This window comes from Micrasema longulum, unplaced genomic scaffold (assembly GCF_059751315.1).
Source record: "Micrasema longulum isolate JH-2025_06_02 unplaced genomic scaffold, ASM5975131v1 h1tg002144l, whole genome shotgun sequence".
Classification (NCBI taxonomy): domain Eukaryota; kingdom Metazoa; phylum Arthropoda; class Insecta; order Trichoptera; family Brachycentridae; genus Micrasema; species Micrasema longulum.
Window position 1 is genome coordinate 103416 of NW_028279309.1, and position 17180 is coordinate 120595.

Genomic DNA, 17180 nt, shown 5'->3' on the forward strand with positions numbered 1-17180 from the left:
ATATTTCTTATAGTTTTAAAAAAGTTAATTTGCTTGTTCGATGAAATATTCGATTTGATAAGTCCATCTTAAATTCCCATTTATATAAATGCCTAAATATTTAATTGAATCTACTCTGTCCAACGATTTACAAATACATTTAATATTTGGAATTTGGTTATTGTAATTACAGCAAAACTATAATTGGCTTGTAATCTTGGTTTATTTGTAATATTGTTTTTTTTGTTGTTGTTATAATGACTGTTGCTTTCTTCAAATAAATAAATAAAATATTTATAATCACTTTGTAAAGCGCCCATAAGGTATTATATTATGGGAATGGCGCTATTGCAAGTACTTAATATTTTGACAAATGAAATCGTTTTACAAAAAAGTTTTAATTGAATATTAATCAAATTAACATGACTACTAATAGAATCACTTTTGTGAAAGGCTCCTTAGATTAATACGAAAATGTATTACCCAAACATTTCAATTTTGAGGCCATTTTCAACGAGTTATAAATAACTCGGTACTATAATAAGGAAATTCGGTTGTGGTAGAACGGGGTGCGAATCTCGGACCATTGATCCGTTCGTCCGTGACACTAGCCACGGGACCACAAACGTTTTTTTTTTAAGAAAAAGAAATATTTGTGTTCGTATGATTTACACAAATATTTAATTTTGAGGGCCATTTTCAACGAGTTGTAAATAACTCACTACTAGTGTTGTAGAATTGCACTGGCTACGTTTTCCACAGTGGGGGGAATACAAACTCTGTTGGCTTATGTATAAGTCACTGCACAACTCTGCTCCAGAATATCTAAGGGAACTCTGCATTCCAGATGAACTAGCTGACAGACGTCTTACGCTTAGATCAGCTACATCTACGTCGAAAGGAAAAGCTATTATACCTCTACGCAAACAGCGCACTAAATTCGGCGAACGTGCATTTGCGGTCGCAGGCTCTACGGCATGGAATGCTCTCCCAGCAGAAATCCGAAACTGCGAGAGTGAAGTGATATTTCGGAAGAAACTTAAAACCCACTTGTTCTCTAAATCATTTGAATAAATTCTTAGCATGTGGTGACAAAGTACATTATTTTTCTTAGATTAAAAAGCTAAAATTAAATTTATATAATCACTTTGTAAAGCGCCGTTGAGGTATTATATTACGAAAATGGCGCTATATAAGTTATCCATAATTATTTTTATTATTAGTTCTGAAGGTTCTTATGTGTTTAAGACGTTTTCCAGTAGGTGAAATGATTTAGTTGAAAAAACGGATTGAAATTTTAGGAATAATGCAAAGCAGGAAAGCAGGGCCCCGATTTCAACAGGAAGTGAACAGTTATCTTCAATTTTATCTACAAAGTAAAATTAAGTTTACAGTATGAAAAGCAGAATATATATTCAAAACATGTTCAACTATAGGTTACCGACGTAGATACTTTAGATGTTCATACTAATTCATCATTTTCGTACACAAATATCGGGTTTTCTTTATAGACAGCTGAATATAATTCTGTTAACTTCCCATTGCAATCGGGGCCCAGGTAGAGTAAAATTAAGTCGAGTCGTCTGTTCGGATATTTTTTTTGCGCATGTCAATTATCTAATGCTCGGGATTTTGCAGATTATATTTTTAAGTTTTTTTAAAAGAACCATTTGGGTTCTAACGATTTACGCAAATATTCCAATTTTGATGGCAATTTTCAATGAGTTGTAAATAACTCACTATTAGAAAATGGTATTCAAGTTGTGGTAGAACGGGGTGCGAACCTTGGACCTTGGATCCGTGAGTCCACAATACTAGACACAGGACCACAAACCGATTAACTAATTAATTTACTTGTTAACGCCAAAATGGCTTTTACATATACAGAGGTTATCCACAATTTAGAAATATAAAAATACAATTTAAAATTTAAAAAATAAATAAAAATACAAGAAACTAAATTATTACTCAATTAAAAAAAATTGATCTTGAAGTTTAATGAGATATAGCAAATACATACAATTTTTGGTCATATGTGTATTTGTTCCCGAGAGAATGAATTCTGGGGAACAGGGCGAATTAGACAGATATTTTAATGTATCTAAAATAAATATGATGCCTCATAGGCACATTGCAATAAATACATTTGATCAAATCAGGAACATCAAAAAGATAATTAACAACTTTATACAAAAAAAACCAGATCGGATATTATTCGTCTATCACTAATTTGAAGTAAATTCAATGTAAACAAGAGAAGATAGAAGTATTTTTTTTTACGGTAAATGCAGCTTAAAATTTATGAACCGGAAAAATTTATGTTGGATTTTTTCAATTTTGTCAAAATGGGTAGCATAGAGAGCTGACCAAAGAAAAAAAATGTATTCTAACTGACTCCTAACCAATGAACAATATAATTTTTTAATTGATTTGGTAGTCGGTGTGTTTAAAATAACATAAAAATTTACGGAATAATATTACGTAAAGCATATCACAGTAACTGAATAAGACACAGGCACTGGCCCTTACGTCATCGAAATACTAAATTTTTCTCTACCTACATAATATTGTCAGGATACAATGTCCCGTTTTCTCTGGGGACAGTTAAGAATACTGAAAATCGATTTAAAAGGAAGTGTCAAAAGAGCTTTTCCATCGCACGGCTGGGTATTTAATAAAGTGAAAACATTTATTCTAGTGGAAAATTCTCGCAATAAACATTAAATAAACATACAATATAATATAAACATTCAAACTCAGGGAAGCGTAACGAACCTAATGAGGAGTTTTGTTATATTTGGACTCCAATTTATATCACTTAACTTCTCAAAACTTTCGAACCCGTATAGCAATACGACGGTAAGCAATAATCGATGTTTGTCGATAAAGCTAACTTAAATTTACCATTTGAAAATTAGTTCGTCATGATCGTAGAACAACGACGCATGTGATGTTTTTCAACTTCACAATAGAGCGTTTAATTTTGTTTTACTCACGTCATAACTCGATAAGTACAAAAGTATATTTCTTGAAACTTGAGTTAGTTATATATATATTTTTAAACCTAGAACATAAAGGCCATAGAATTATAATATACCAGAAAACGCGTATAACCAAGTGTGTATCCATCGTACTGTGTCCAAAAGTACTAGTAATCTACCCGATATCCCACCTAGGCGCATGCGTGAAATGGCCGCGTAATGTTGCCAGACCGTGAACAATAACAATATACACAACAATAAGATAATTTTGTGTTATGTTATGTTATATTTTACAGCAAAAAATATTTTACTAACTGGACTATGAAAAAAAGGTTATTTTATTAGGCAAACGTAAAAAATCGTTAAATAACCATTTGGACATGAAGTAAATTAATACCGTTTAATATTGCACTAACGCTTATTAATAGAAAGCCGTGTAAAAAATTTGACTACCCGGCAATACTAACGAAATGTCAACTTTATTTTATTTAACAATCTGACAGATGGTAAAATAATCGAATTCTTAAATAATAATACTTGTGAATTCGCTTCTTACACATGAAATTTGATCCTACCGTATTCCCTTTTAATCCCAGCAGTATTTTGACACTTGCAAACGGCACATCACGGCATAGTTGAATTTAAATCGGCAGTTGCGTACTAGGCGACGTCTACAGAGTACCTAACGGCCAAAACGTAAAACTACTTATTTGTGAGTATTTTAGTCGGATTCAGTTTGATGCACGTCTGCGGTTTCTGGACTATTCGAATCCTATTTAAAAGGCTTTATAAAACCTTTTCAAGATCAAATATAAAGCAGACAATGTCGCATTTTTCACACGTCCGTTGTTATTCTACAATAACGAATAATTAATATTTTTAAAATTTACCGGAAATTTAATATTGAATGACGACGGCAATTGAAATTTTCATACAACTATTCAAACTTCAAGATTAAAAAATAGTAAAAATAGGTACCTACAGCGATAAACTTCAGTAAAAATCTTACCGTTACATTGTTATCAAAGCGTGGTCTAACTTTTTATGTTACGATTCTGAATAAAATTTCAGAAAGTTAATATATTTTCCGTATTTAAAAACCCCTCCTTCAAAATTATATTTCAGTACATATTTTAGTTTTTCGTTTTTAAAGGACCCTCCAAAATCTACCGAAATCGACAAATTAAAACGATTTACGTACCGTTTACCTCGATAAAAAAGTATTTGACAGGCCTTTTCGACTATTATTATTTTTCGTAAATTATATAATAAACTACCAGATGAAACTAAACAAAAGACTCAGACAACCTTTACAAAAGATGTCAAAAATGTTATCATTAACAATAGAATGTGAATTTAAAAAAGACACAATATTTTGTTAAATGAATGCAATCCGCAAGGGTTTATCTTAATATATATATGTAATTCCTCTATAAGTGTGATGTTACTGAACTCCTTCTAAACGGCTTAACCAATTTACGTGTAATTTTGAGAGAAATGTAGATCTTTGCGCTGTGCGTGTTCGTAGATATTAAAATCTTCAATCTAATGTGTAAAAAATAAGTAAAGAGCATAAATGTTTTATTCATTGATCTACCAGGGTTGCATTCGAGGAGAATGTATTGACAAAAAAATGGAAAGATTTTGTTTTTTTGTGTAAAAAAATATTGTTTTTGAATTTTTACCAACAGCATTTGTTTTTTGTGGATCTTAATCAGATTCTTTCCTTAAATTCCATATTTCTTTTTACTGGATTTTTGGTAATACTAAAATAATATTAAATTCAATACATTTTTAAAAATCGTATTCCTACATAAGTACACCCCTATGTTGGTGAGAAGACCGGAGTTTGACGTTTGCAAAAAGAATGCCATATTTAAAAAAATATTTATTTTATATTTTGGAATTCAACCATAAAAAAGTACCTACTTAAATGTAATATTTGAATATTAACAGTTTTTATTTTTGGAATTTAATCACAAACAAGTACCTAGGTACCTACTTATCAATAAAAAGTCTTTTTTCAAGGCAAGCCAACGTTCGGGCAGGACAACGTCTGTCGAGTCAGCTAGTAAATAAATAAATTTCAAATAAATATTTACAGCCCATTCAAACATTTAATAACCCCCGCTTTATGTCTGCATAGCAATAATACTACCTCCCATGACGCAAATAACAAAAATACAGAGGCACTAGTCACTTCACCCTATGCAAAAAAAATTTGAAATTAACGCGACTTTCGGTAAAAGAGAATTGGTCTGCTTCTCGATTAGTGTATAACCTACTTCCATTGTCCATGAGGACAATAAGTAAGTACTCTCACTATAAAATTGGTATCAAGAAATGGATTTCAACCATTGTGTGGTTATTATGTCAAATGAGTCTATCTCTTTTATTTTTTTAAATAATGAAGTCGTATTTTGCCATAATATGCATAAATTTTATTATTACTTTTGCAATGTATGGAAAATAGATTATTAAGCAGTATCTTTTTATATATAATTCTTCTGTACGTGTGATGTCACTAAACTACTCCTAAACGGCTAAACCGATTTACGTGGGGTTTTCAGCAAAATGTAGATCTTTGCCTTGCGCATGTTCGTGGATATTTAAATTTGCAATCGCATCTGTCAAAAAAAGTTAGAAGCATAAATATTTTTTTCGTTGATTAACCAGGGTTGTATTCAACGAGAATGCATATACAAAAAATGGAAGGATGTTTTTTTTTGTGTTCAAAAAAGTTTGTTTTTGAATGTTTAAAAACACCATTCGCTTTTCATGGATCCCAATCAGATTACTTTCTTACAATTCTTATAATTTCTTCCCATTAATTTATTTTTATTGGATTTTTGGTAAAACTTAAATAATATTAACTGACATTCAATACATTTTTGAAAATCGCATTTATGAATAAAGTGCAACCCTGTTGGTGAGAAGATCCGAGTTTCACATTAGCGAAAAGAATTCTATATTTGAAAATGAATTGTTTATGTTTTAGAATTCAATCGTAAACAAGTACCTAGGTACCTACTTATCCATTAAAAAAATCCAAGCTAAAAGCAGGCAAACCAACGTTCGGGCAGGACAAAGTCTATGGGTCCGCTGGTATAGTATAATATGTTAAATTGTTGTTTTTAAATACCCGTATTTCAAAATACCTCGTCTTTGGTACAGTACCGTTTGCAAAGGGATTTTTCAGCACAGTTTTTTAAGAATTGAAAATAAAAATTATTGCAAGAAAACTAACATTAAACATAATTCATGAGTTTTTCTATGACATTTATTGATGGAACTGCATTTTAATACTAATAATAAAAATGCGTACATACTTTCATTCTACTTTTAATCATAATTTTAACCAGTGAACGGGTTCTGCAGTCACCAGTCTGAAGATGTCACGACAAAACCCGGTCACTTGTAAAATTTATAAATAAAAGTGTACAAACATAAATCACCTTTTAAACTTTTCATTTATAGTGGATTCCAGACGGTAGATATTGTAGAGATAAAAAAATGCAAACCCATAAAATATTGTTTTCACTCATAGAAAAGTTGATTATTTTCTGATCCTGGTATTTCGCTTCCATCTTCTCCTTCTCAGGAGAGAACACTTTCCATTTCCATCATTTTTCGGCAATTCCTTTTCTGTTCAAGGTGCTAGACTTTGGAATGAGCTACCTCTTCATACAAAAATGTACCTTTTCTGACCATCTTCAAGAAACGCCTGAAACATTACAATTTATCCTTAGAGCCCTAACCTCCCTTCATTTTATATCTTATTTTTTAAATAAAAATATATTCCCTTTCTTTCCTAGTTCCTTTTCCTCTTTCCTTCCAAACTCAACTGAGTTCACATTGCTCATCATTCAATATGTACTATATAACATAATGAACTTTTATTAAAATATATTTAATAAAATTCATAATTGCATTTATAATCAAATTCAATTATAAACACCTCTCTCCCGCTTCCACTCCCACCCAATCTACTATTATAGTATACCATTGTGTCTTTCTACTTTCTTTTATAATAATTTTCTATGCATAAATATTTCCCTAAAGAGGGCCCATTGGGCGTATATCTAAATAAACAAATAAATATTTGCGCAATTCTTATCTCCCCATTTAAAAAAAAACAGCCTTTATCTTTAAATAATTAGGTTTTTTCACGTATGTGTCTTAATATGATACATCGTTTTTTAGTACAAATTTTTGACCAACTCTTCTTTTGACTAGTCTGTTTTTTGGTTTGATGGAAGATATCGCTTTTAGCTATAGTTCCGCCAAAGTACTTATTCTTCGTACTTGAAGGTTGAAATAAATAAATTATGTCTATTGATGAATTAAATTAAATAAAACGATATGAAAATATTTTTTTCCAAAGTTGCTTATTATTCCCGTGTAATTTGAAACGTGTCATAAGAAATTGAAATATGATCAATGTTTATAGGAACAGGGGGAGACTTTATGAAAAGATTACCAAATTAGTCCACAACGCTTGAAAATCGCCCCAAACTCCAACCACTGATCAAACAGACGAGGCACCGGTTTAATTAACTCCATACACTTATCGGCGAAAATGTTCGTTTGTATTTCATCACAATGACAGTTTACTCTATACATTTTTGAGCTCACAGCTTTTGGATTTGCTTAAAATGTACCGTGTACTATTACATGCATAGCATCCGGAAAGGAAGCTCAGATGTGGAGGCCCGGAGGTAATATTAAATTGTAAAGTGTGGCTTGCGAAAGACAAATAAAGAACTGGAAATGAGCTTGCCAGATTGTCCATACAACTGCATTAAGACCACAGTCAATATTATATAGGTACACGTGACTTATATTTACTCGTAACCTAAAATCGGGTAGAATTATTTGTTTAAAAAAACAAATTATCAATATACAAAACAATCAATTTTAAGAATAAATAAATTTTATTGTAAACTTTTTTTATTCTCTTATCTCTTATGTTCTGGACTAGTAGCTAAAACGTACGACTGATTATATTACCTTTTTAAAACTAGTTTACTTTTAACTTTCTAAAAAAGTTCGATTTCTTTCTATTTTTTTCTTAATTCTATACTTTGTATTTATGAATTAGTTAGAATATAATAAATTAATAATTTTTTCGATAAATCGGTAATGCGCATCGGTAATTTATTTATTTACAGTTCCATGAACCTTTTACATAATAAAACCAGTGGAAAAAAATAGCATAATATGAATAAAGAACAAAAACATCGAAAAAAGTATAGATTAAACAGTATTTATAAAAAATAAAAATATTACATCTGTAACAAACATAAATATTTACCTACATAAAAGAAAGGTAAATTAAATAAAATAGCAGTTTTAAAAAAGAGATAGGGAATATTTTTTTTTTAGAAATGCTTTAAAAGGAAAGTTAAAAAGTTTTCACCATGGTATATATAAATATTAAAACTAAACAATAATACATTTTATAAATAATTAAAACACGTAGGTACGTAATACGTACACATTTAATATGCGGTTTGCTTCAATATCAAGTAAAGTAAATTAAACAAATCCCCAAAACAATCTGACGAGTCACCTTTTGTATTCCGTAAATAATTATTGAAATATTTTATTGATGTATTTAGTCTTTTTTTACATTTCTTTGTAAAATTGAATTCTATCAATTAAATTGTGTGATTAAAGTATCTATTATTATATAAAACAAAGCGTTATTATATGTGTCTAAGCGGTATCGACCTGAATAAAGGCCTAAAGCGCTCGGGTCGTCAAAAATAAGCGTCACTGAATATGCAAAATGTGAGAAAAATCTCAATGAAAGTCAATACCGCCTAGCGACAGATTCCGAGGGGACTATCCTTCGGTGCAGTAAATCCGGAAACACCCACTTGGAGAGTACTAAAGAAAGAAAGAAAGCAATTTAAAGGTAATGATCGAGAAAAAATATTTAATAGTGGTCTATTTTAAGAAACAGGGGTGCTTAAATGAAAATCCTTAGAACTCTTCGCAGTTCGATTGAGTCTACTAGCTCCCGCGTAAAAAGGGGAGTAAAAGAGAGATTTTAAATACATTTAAAAAGGTTGTATTTAAGGTTGGTATATTGATTTACTAGCCCAAGTATATATCCGACGTTGCGCGGGTATTTTTTTAATCGGTAAACTGAAGGGTTTGTCCCAAGTTTGGTCTGGAGTCCATCTACGATCAACATTTTAACTAACAAGAAAGAATAAAACACACATAACATGTGTCAAATCAAGTTAATAATCAAAATGACATGTAAATCGGTTATGTTTCAAAGTATACAAAATGTTAACAATTAAAGGGAACAATTGTTCCAATACATGAAGGTGCTGGATATGAGACACCTGTACCTAAAAGAAGAACTTACACACTTCTGGTCAAACAATAAGGAGAGATCTCAGGAAAATGTTCGTACGAGGTTTTCCCAGAGCACGAATTATGTCATACCTAAAACCCGTACGACTTTTGCTCAAAGACATCTCTCCTTTATCGCACCATCAATATTTTGGAAGAGCGTATTAAACTCTCAAGGAAAAAAAACATTTTTAAGAGAGGAGTTAAGAACTGGATTTTCCTTAGTGGGAGGGATTTGAGTGGGAAACTCCTTGATGATTTTCCGATTGTTTGAGTTTACTATTTACCATATTGATGTGCCATTTATTTTGTTTAAAAAAAAAAAAAATTGTTATGTTTCTGATCCTATATAATATCTGATCCCACATAACTTATGTGTCTGTGTTAACTAATTGCTCGTCCCAACTCAACACATGACTTTTAGTCCCATGGAGTTGGGACCTATGTCTCAAGTAATTTGTATTGAACAACCTATAAGTAAATAAATAAATACATATAAGGTTTTGAATTGAATTGACCAAGAATACTGAATGAAAATGTGTTCGTGAAGACATAAATACCTACAATATAATTAATCCGTTATAATTCAACTTCAATAAAAAAAATACGGGTGTTTTGAAAGCTTTCTGCAAATAATGAAAGAAATATTTTTTAGTTTTTCAAAATAAAAAAAATAAAAAAAGCTGTAGACAATTATAATGTGACATTTGTGTCACATTGTGTTACAATGCCTGAAAGTATTCTCAATTATTGTCAAAAAAATATGAAATATGTTGAAACAGTCATTGTTTAGCTCGTAAAAATATTTTTTCGATCTTTTAGATATTTCAAATAGGCGTCGCTGTAAGTTTCACGGCGAGTAAATCTTAAATGAACTTTTTAGCAACCAACATCTTCATGTAATTATTATGAGAAAATGTACATTAATTCAATTGAATTGTGTGTACCTGTGTTGTAAAATTATTTAACTTCGCTGTTTATTTTGGATATTATAAGCACTGAAATGGTTCGTAACAGAACTGTCACATGATGCTATAAAGCCGTGTTTCCCAGCCTTCTTTATGCCCTGCCCCACCGTATTCTTTTTAAAAGTCAGATGCCCCACCGGCATCTTTTTTAATTAAACAGCAGGTAAATTTTCAAACCATATTGTAATATGTTTGTAAACCCCAAATGAAATTAAATAAAACCTTTTCTAATACATTTATTATAACTGAAATTATTACAAAACACATATTGAAAATGTAATTAAGTAGAATAAAATAAAAATGAAAACAATAATAAAACACAAGTGACAATTAGGATATAGAGATTTTGGGTATTATTTATGTTTTCTCTGGATATTCATTGTTTACCTTTAAGACTGAAAAAGCACACATTATGATAAAACTGTAAATACTTTTAAATATCATTATAAAATACACAATTTACTGCCTTAGAACGGGGAAGCTATCCCTAGTTAGGCAGTTTAGATGAACCAACAGCAAAAAAAAAAAATATGTATGCTTACTTTTACTACTGAATTAATTTGTTATATAAATAATTACTTGTATATTGCTGTAATAAATATGTAAAATAATAAAAATAAAAAAAAATTACAGTACAAACACACATATCTTGATACCAAATTCATGATTAAATTCAGTTACGCTTGCTACAAAGAAATTTGATGCCCGGATCTAACTTAGTTCATTTCAGTCTTAGGTCCCCTTTGTACCTCTATTAGTTATATCCAATCGATTTCGTTTTTTAATGAGTAAAAAATGGCGCTAAAACCCCACCAAATAAGATGAGGGAAAGGGTAATAATAATTTTCTGTCATGCAAAGTAATATTAGGATATTTTGTGTTAGTTTCTTCGCAAATCCTTGCCATTATTCCTACATCCTGCACAGTTTCTGTGTTTTTAGATCATTATTGAAATTGTAACGAGTTTCATTCTATTTTAAGTACAATTTGGCGTACATTTCAATTTTGTACATCTCAGGCATTTTTTTGTATGACCGATGAGTATTCCCTTTTATATGCGGAATGCCGACGTGTCCATCTCTGAAGCGTGGTGCCCCACCTCTGAGGCGTTATGACCCACCGGTGGGGCGTACGGCCTCACCTTAGAAAACACTGCTATAAAGGGTTAAAATAAATTAAGCGATAAAATGTTTGGTTCAATGTTTTTATATCTTAGGTTTGATAATCCTTGCATATTGTGAAAAATTCATCTAACCAAGCCACGTGATTTGATTGTGAATTTTTATTTGTTCCCAGAAACGTCATACGCACAATTTCATGAAATACTCCGGAGTGACTTACATTTTTTTAAGTATTAAGTTTAAAAGTAGATTTTGTATTAAAAAAATAATTATCAATTAATACATGACGCGCAATCGATCGCCAAAATAACGCCGAATATTATACATAACACATTTTTTTTGTGAAAGGCAGATTATATTCGTTTCTGGGCAAATATTTTTTAGACACGTTTCACCGATTCCCCATTTCACGCAATTTTCCATCCAGCAACCGAACCGCGTACTCGACCTTCCGTAAAGAAAATGTGCCAGGTATAATTTGACAAAGACAGATAGGGCTATGTGTAAAAGTTAGTTTGCCCCAAGATGTTTTCTTTCAAAAGTAATATTGTTTTTATTGAAATTCATTCTCAATCGCACATTTTTAGACATTTTCAATATTTTTAAATCTAACATCAGTAAAACATGACGTTTATACCAGGCTTGGCTTCAGATAAATAGTGAAAACACTCCTTCTACATACCCGAAAACCATTTGAAAGACCGTGGGTGTTCTTATCGGTTTCCCTCATACTAAAAAAAACCTTTTTTATGTCAATCAACGAGTTCCACGTTAAAATTTTTAATTCAATTTATTTCTACTGCTTTCATTGCCTCTTTCACTGCGAGTTTGGCAATTATTTGGAGGGCTTCTGTCGGATATTGTCATTCTTCTTCATAATCCAATTTGCAATTACATTAATAGTAGCAAAAGTTGTGTTTACTTGTTTACTTTTATTTTATTTTATTAACAAAAACAGCAAATCTGCCTTTTACAAAAAATTATAATACTAACATATATGGCTTAATATATATATATATATATATATATATATTTTAAATATAAATTTCCTTATCCCAAGATTTATAAAAAAAAAATAACCTAAAAATTATACAGCATATTCAGTAGAAAGTTTAAATAATAAAACATTCTACAGTAATACAACAAGAAAATCATAAGTAATGTTTCATACAGCTGGGCAAAGTGAACAAAAAACTGTACATATTATGAAATGCATGAATAAATAAATATAATTACCATTCACCATTTTATGCTTTTAATAATTTAAGAGTTAACGCATTACTTGTATTATTGTAAGAATGAAGCGGTACTCAATTATAATAAAATATGATTTTCTCGACACTGAATTTAAACATTGATAACATATTTAAAAAATAGGTTTAGTTGTATTAACAAGCATGCTATAACCGCATATGAATATCCGTTTATCCATCACTTTGTCAGTTATGAAAGGATTTTAATCTTTTCAAAGCAACTTCAAAAGTTTTACGGAGAAAAATAATTTCCTAGAAAAGTCACGTTTAATTAATCAGAGTAGTTTCAAGTGACGTCATATTACTTATGGTTACCTACGCAGATAGTGATACTGTGTGATGTAATTACATATATATATATATTACAGGTTATAATTTGTAACATTAGTACAGTCCCCAGTGAAAATAAAAGACCCTGATTCTATGTTATAAAACCACTCATTGGGTATTGAAAATTTATCCTTACTCTGTAAAATATCCCCTTAAGACCAATAACGGTGGCGATTAGAAACTAATTTTGGGTAAATTGTATGAATTTACAATTTGTACATATTGTAACAATACAATTTATGACGCTAAGATACTTTCAAATTTTAAATATAAATATATTTGTAATATAAACATAGTTGTTTTTATAGCGCAATGATTTAATTTGAATTTTCTATTCGACTTTTCGTGTTTTAGCTCATCAAGCAGTTTATTAAATTCGGAAGGGCCAATATTTTCCAAAGACCTTCTGCCGAACTTCGTTGAGCGAAACTTAGCCACATGAAGATTCCCTGAGTAACGCGTATTGTAATTGTGAATATCATGACCAAATGTGGATTTTAAATTTGTGTGCGCAAAAGAGTTTATGATATTCAAATAGTATTGGTTATGTCATGCAGTGGCATCACCTTGAAATGGAGTGTTTTTGTCTGTCGGTAGATATCCTTGACATGGGAATCCCATTTCAGTCCAAGAATGTTTCTCAGAGCTCTGTTCTGAAAAACTTGTTTTTTCCGAGATCTGATTTTTGCTGGCAAAACCCCATATACATGATAGATAAGACAGGTGGGAATGTATCATAGCGTAGTAGACGGCAAATAAAACGGAATGAGGAAGCAAGCCACGAAGTCTATGTAATACGCTAAGGGTGCTATTTTTTATTTTATATGTTCAAATTGGTAGCTCCTTGAATGTTTGGAGTCAATAAATAGTCCCAAGTATTAAGTAACATTGGTCTTTTCAATATAGCCAGTTCCGAGGGAAATATTGATATTTAAGTCTTGTTTGTTCCCAAAAATCATATGCGATGTTTTTTTAACATTCAGACTTAATTTATTTAATCTCATCCAATCAGCTAGACTGATTTTAGTTTCGTCAAAATTATATTTCATGTAAATTGCTTTGAAAATATGAATTCTATGGACAGGAAATAATAAATATCTTAACAGCGTACGTATTTTTTTATGTTTTTTTTTTAGCACAACCTTTATTAGCATAAATAAACAATACATTCAGTAAAAAAATGGAACACTTAAGGTTGAACTTGCCCAAAAAGAATATGGCTCTTGTGTTTGGCAAGTTTACAAAATAACATAAAAAATAAACAAAAAATGCAAAACAAAATAGTAAAAAAAATAATAAATTAAACAATTTTTAAAAATTGAGAAAATATAACACTAAAAAAAGTTCAATAAAAACACAAATTTATAAATTGATGTACACAGGCATATATAAAACATACATCTTTATTTTCAAAATACAGATAATGTTAATTATGTCAAGAAACTTTTCTTTAATTTATCCTTAAATTTTCCGTAATTTATTTCTTGACGTAGATTTTGTGGTAAATTATTGAAAAGCTTCCGTCCTATATAAGTAAATACTTTTTATTAATTTCTTATTATTTTATTTCTTAGTAACTATTTTTTCTATAATAGTGGTGGTGTTGTGACTATATAAGACTATCGTTTTACCCAATCCGGATTCGATCTTGGTGAAATCGCAATAATTTAATGATTTTCACGGAGCTCAAAATCAAATGCCATAAAGTCACTACCGTGATTGGGTCTTCTGGTCTGTTGTGATGCCAAAAAACGTATAACTGCGTGAGATCGCGGATGATGTATGAGTATAAAAAAGGACGAGCTTAATCACGAATTTCCTTTCTAGCATACGTAAAGTGGTGCTCGCCTTTCTTTCGATTTCGGCTTAACGAACGCTCTTCGCCTTTGCGGTGTTCGAGTGCCTCTTCAAGCATTCGCTGAACGACGCCGACGCTACTCCGTCACGGCGCCAGCGTCTTGGCGCTAACGGATAACAATTCATAACGAAACACACAAAGAGCTTTTACTCAAAACGAATAGACGCGGGCGTTGGCATCGCAGTGACATAAAACTACTAATTATTGTGATAGGGAAATATCGCGTTTTTAAAAAACATTTTTAAAGTTATAAAGGTCTATGAAATACTGTTTCGTTTCTATCATGGAGACATGAAGAACAAAGGAACGCAGCCCATAAAGAGACCACAGGGCATGGTAACGTCAGTCAGCCCAACCGAGTCAGCTCAACGCAGTCACTTAGTTCGAGCGATAGTGACAGAATGATATGGCGTTCGATAGAGGCACTATATGGCGAACCCAACATTGCAAAATTCATAAAAATAAGAAGTTTACAATGGTTGGGCCGTGTACACAAAATGAACGATAATCGCACCCCAAAAACGATTCTATATACCACTCCGGAAGACAGACGAAGCAGAGGCAGGCCAAAATTAAGATGGCTGGATAATGTGGAAAGTGACATTACAGCAATAGAGAAATGTCATGTTTTTTTTTACATTTTCAAAGTAATAAAGGTCTATGAAATACTGTCCTGTAAAAAAAATATTTTTTGCCTATTATTAGTAGCATAAAAAACACTTTAAAATTTGTAATTTTTAATTCCTTGAAAAACTGTCATTCCATTGGCCACGCCCCTAATACGTCACGATTCATGTTTATTTGTTCTTGTCCATTGAAATTTGTTCAGGACAATATCATGAATCTTGACGTCACAACAACCAAGGCCAAAACACGTCGCGTTTTTCTAGCAACGTATTTTTATCAAATTTATTTTTTACATTTATGTATGAAAACATTTCTCCACACTATCCATATTGATTTTGAAAATATAATTAATTATTCAATCCATTTCATATATTTTAATTGGCATTCGTAGTATGTGATATTTCCCTATCTTAGGTATCCATTATGAAATTTAAAAAAAAAACTTGATGTAGAGGCGTTTCTATTAATACTGTAATTGCAATCACTGCATTTTTTAAAGGAAAAATATATCATTATACATTTCACGTTATAAAAGCCCGTAATTACTATCATTGAATGTGTAAAAAAAGGTTAAATTATTTCATTTATAACTTTGTATCTTTAAATAATACAAACATACCAGACAAAGGGGGAAAAAATGGCATTTATTCAAATTTATCAACAACATTTTTTTTTGTATTACATAACAAAATAATTATGAATATTAACATATTTCAACAGAGATAAAGAACATTTAAGAGAAGGTAATATAGAAGTCCAGGCATCTACAGGGCTTATGACCTGTCAATGGCTGGTTTAAGTGGCCACTTTACACACTGTGTAACATTCACCATTCTGCCTATATTCGCTTAAATGTTCTTCATCTCTGTTGTAATATGTTAATATAAACAGCTCCTCAGAGAGTTGAATCCAGTCCTTGTCTACAAAAATTTGGACAAACTCAAAATATAGGTGCGAAGGTTTTCACGGTCACTGTTATCAATATTATGTATCTTTTTTGGGTGATACCGTGTATGTTGGATTTGATCCGACGTTTCGGCTACCATTGCACAGTTTTCCCTGAAGATGGCTCCTGCAGTGGTAGCCGAAACGTCGGATCAAATCCAACATACACGGTAGCACCCAAAAAAGATACATAATATTGAAACTCAAAATATTGTTGAACTATGAATATATTAAATAATTAAAAGTAAACATGTTTTGTTTGTAGCTGTACATTTTGCCAAGTAACAATAAACTCTTGCAACGAATTCTCATCCGAAGAATCCAATAAATGGAAACCATAGAAATATTTCAAATCAATTAAAAAAAACATGTTCTTGATATTTTTTTTATAAAAAATATACTGTTATTGAAAATTTATATTAGTTCTTTAGATGTTATGAACTAACTTAATAATGCACAATGAAAAACTAAACAATATATAACATTCAGTATTTTGTCTACAAACATTTGGACAAACTCAAATATTGTAATGAAACCAACCGATACAAGAAGTTTAAAAATTGGAAAATTGTTTTCAGGCGTTGCCAAGTATGTGAAATAATTCAGTCAGATGAATCTCTTCACAACAATAAAGGTTTCAGCTCTTTAACTTCACTAAAATCAACAAATGGAAGAATTAAAGAAATATGGATGTTCAAACATAAGTAAAATGGTGAATGTTGAACAGTGTGTAAAGTGGCTACTCAAAC

At 30.8% G+C, this 17180-nt stretch overlaps 1 protein-coding gene across 1 annotated transcript in view; it reads right to left on the reverse strand.

The window, feature by feature from the left end:
- Positions 1-17180, reverse strand: part of LOC148272947 (uncharacterized) — a 110349-nt gene that overhangs the window by 67004 nt on the left and 26165 nt on the right. The gene's annotated exons all lie outside the window — the stretch shown is intronic.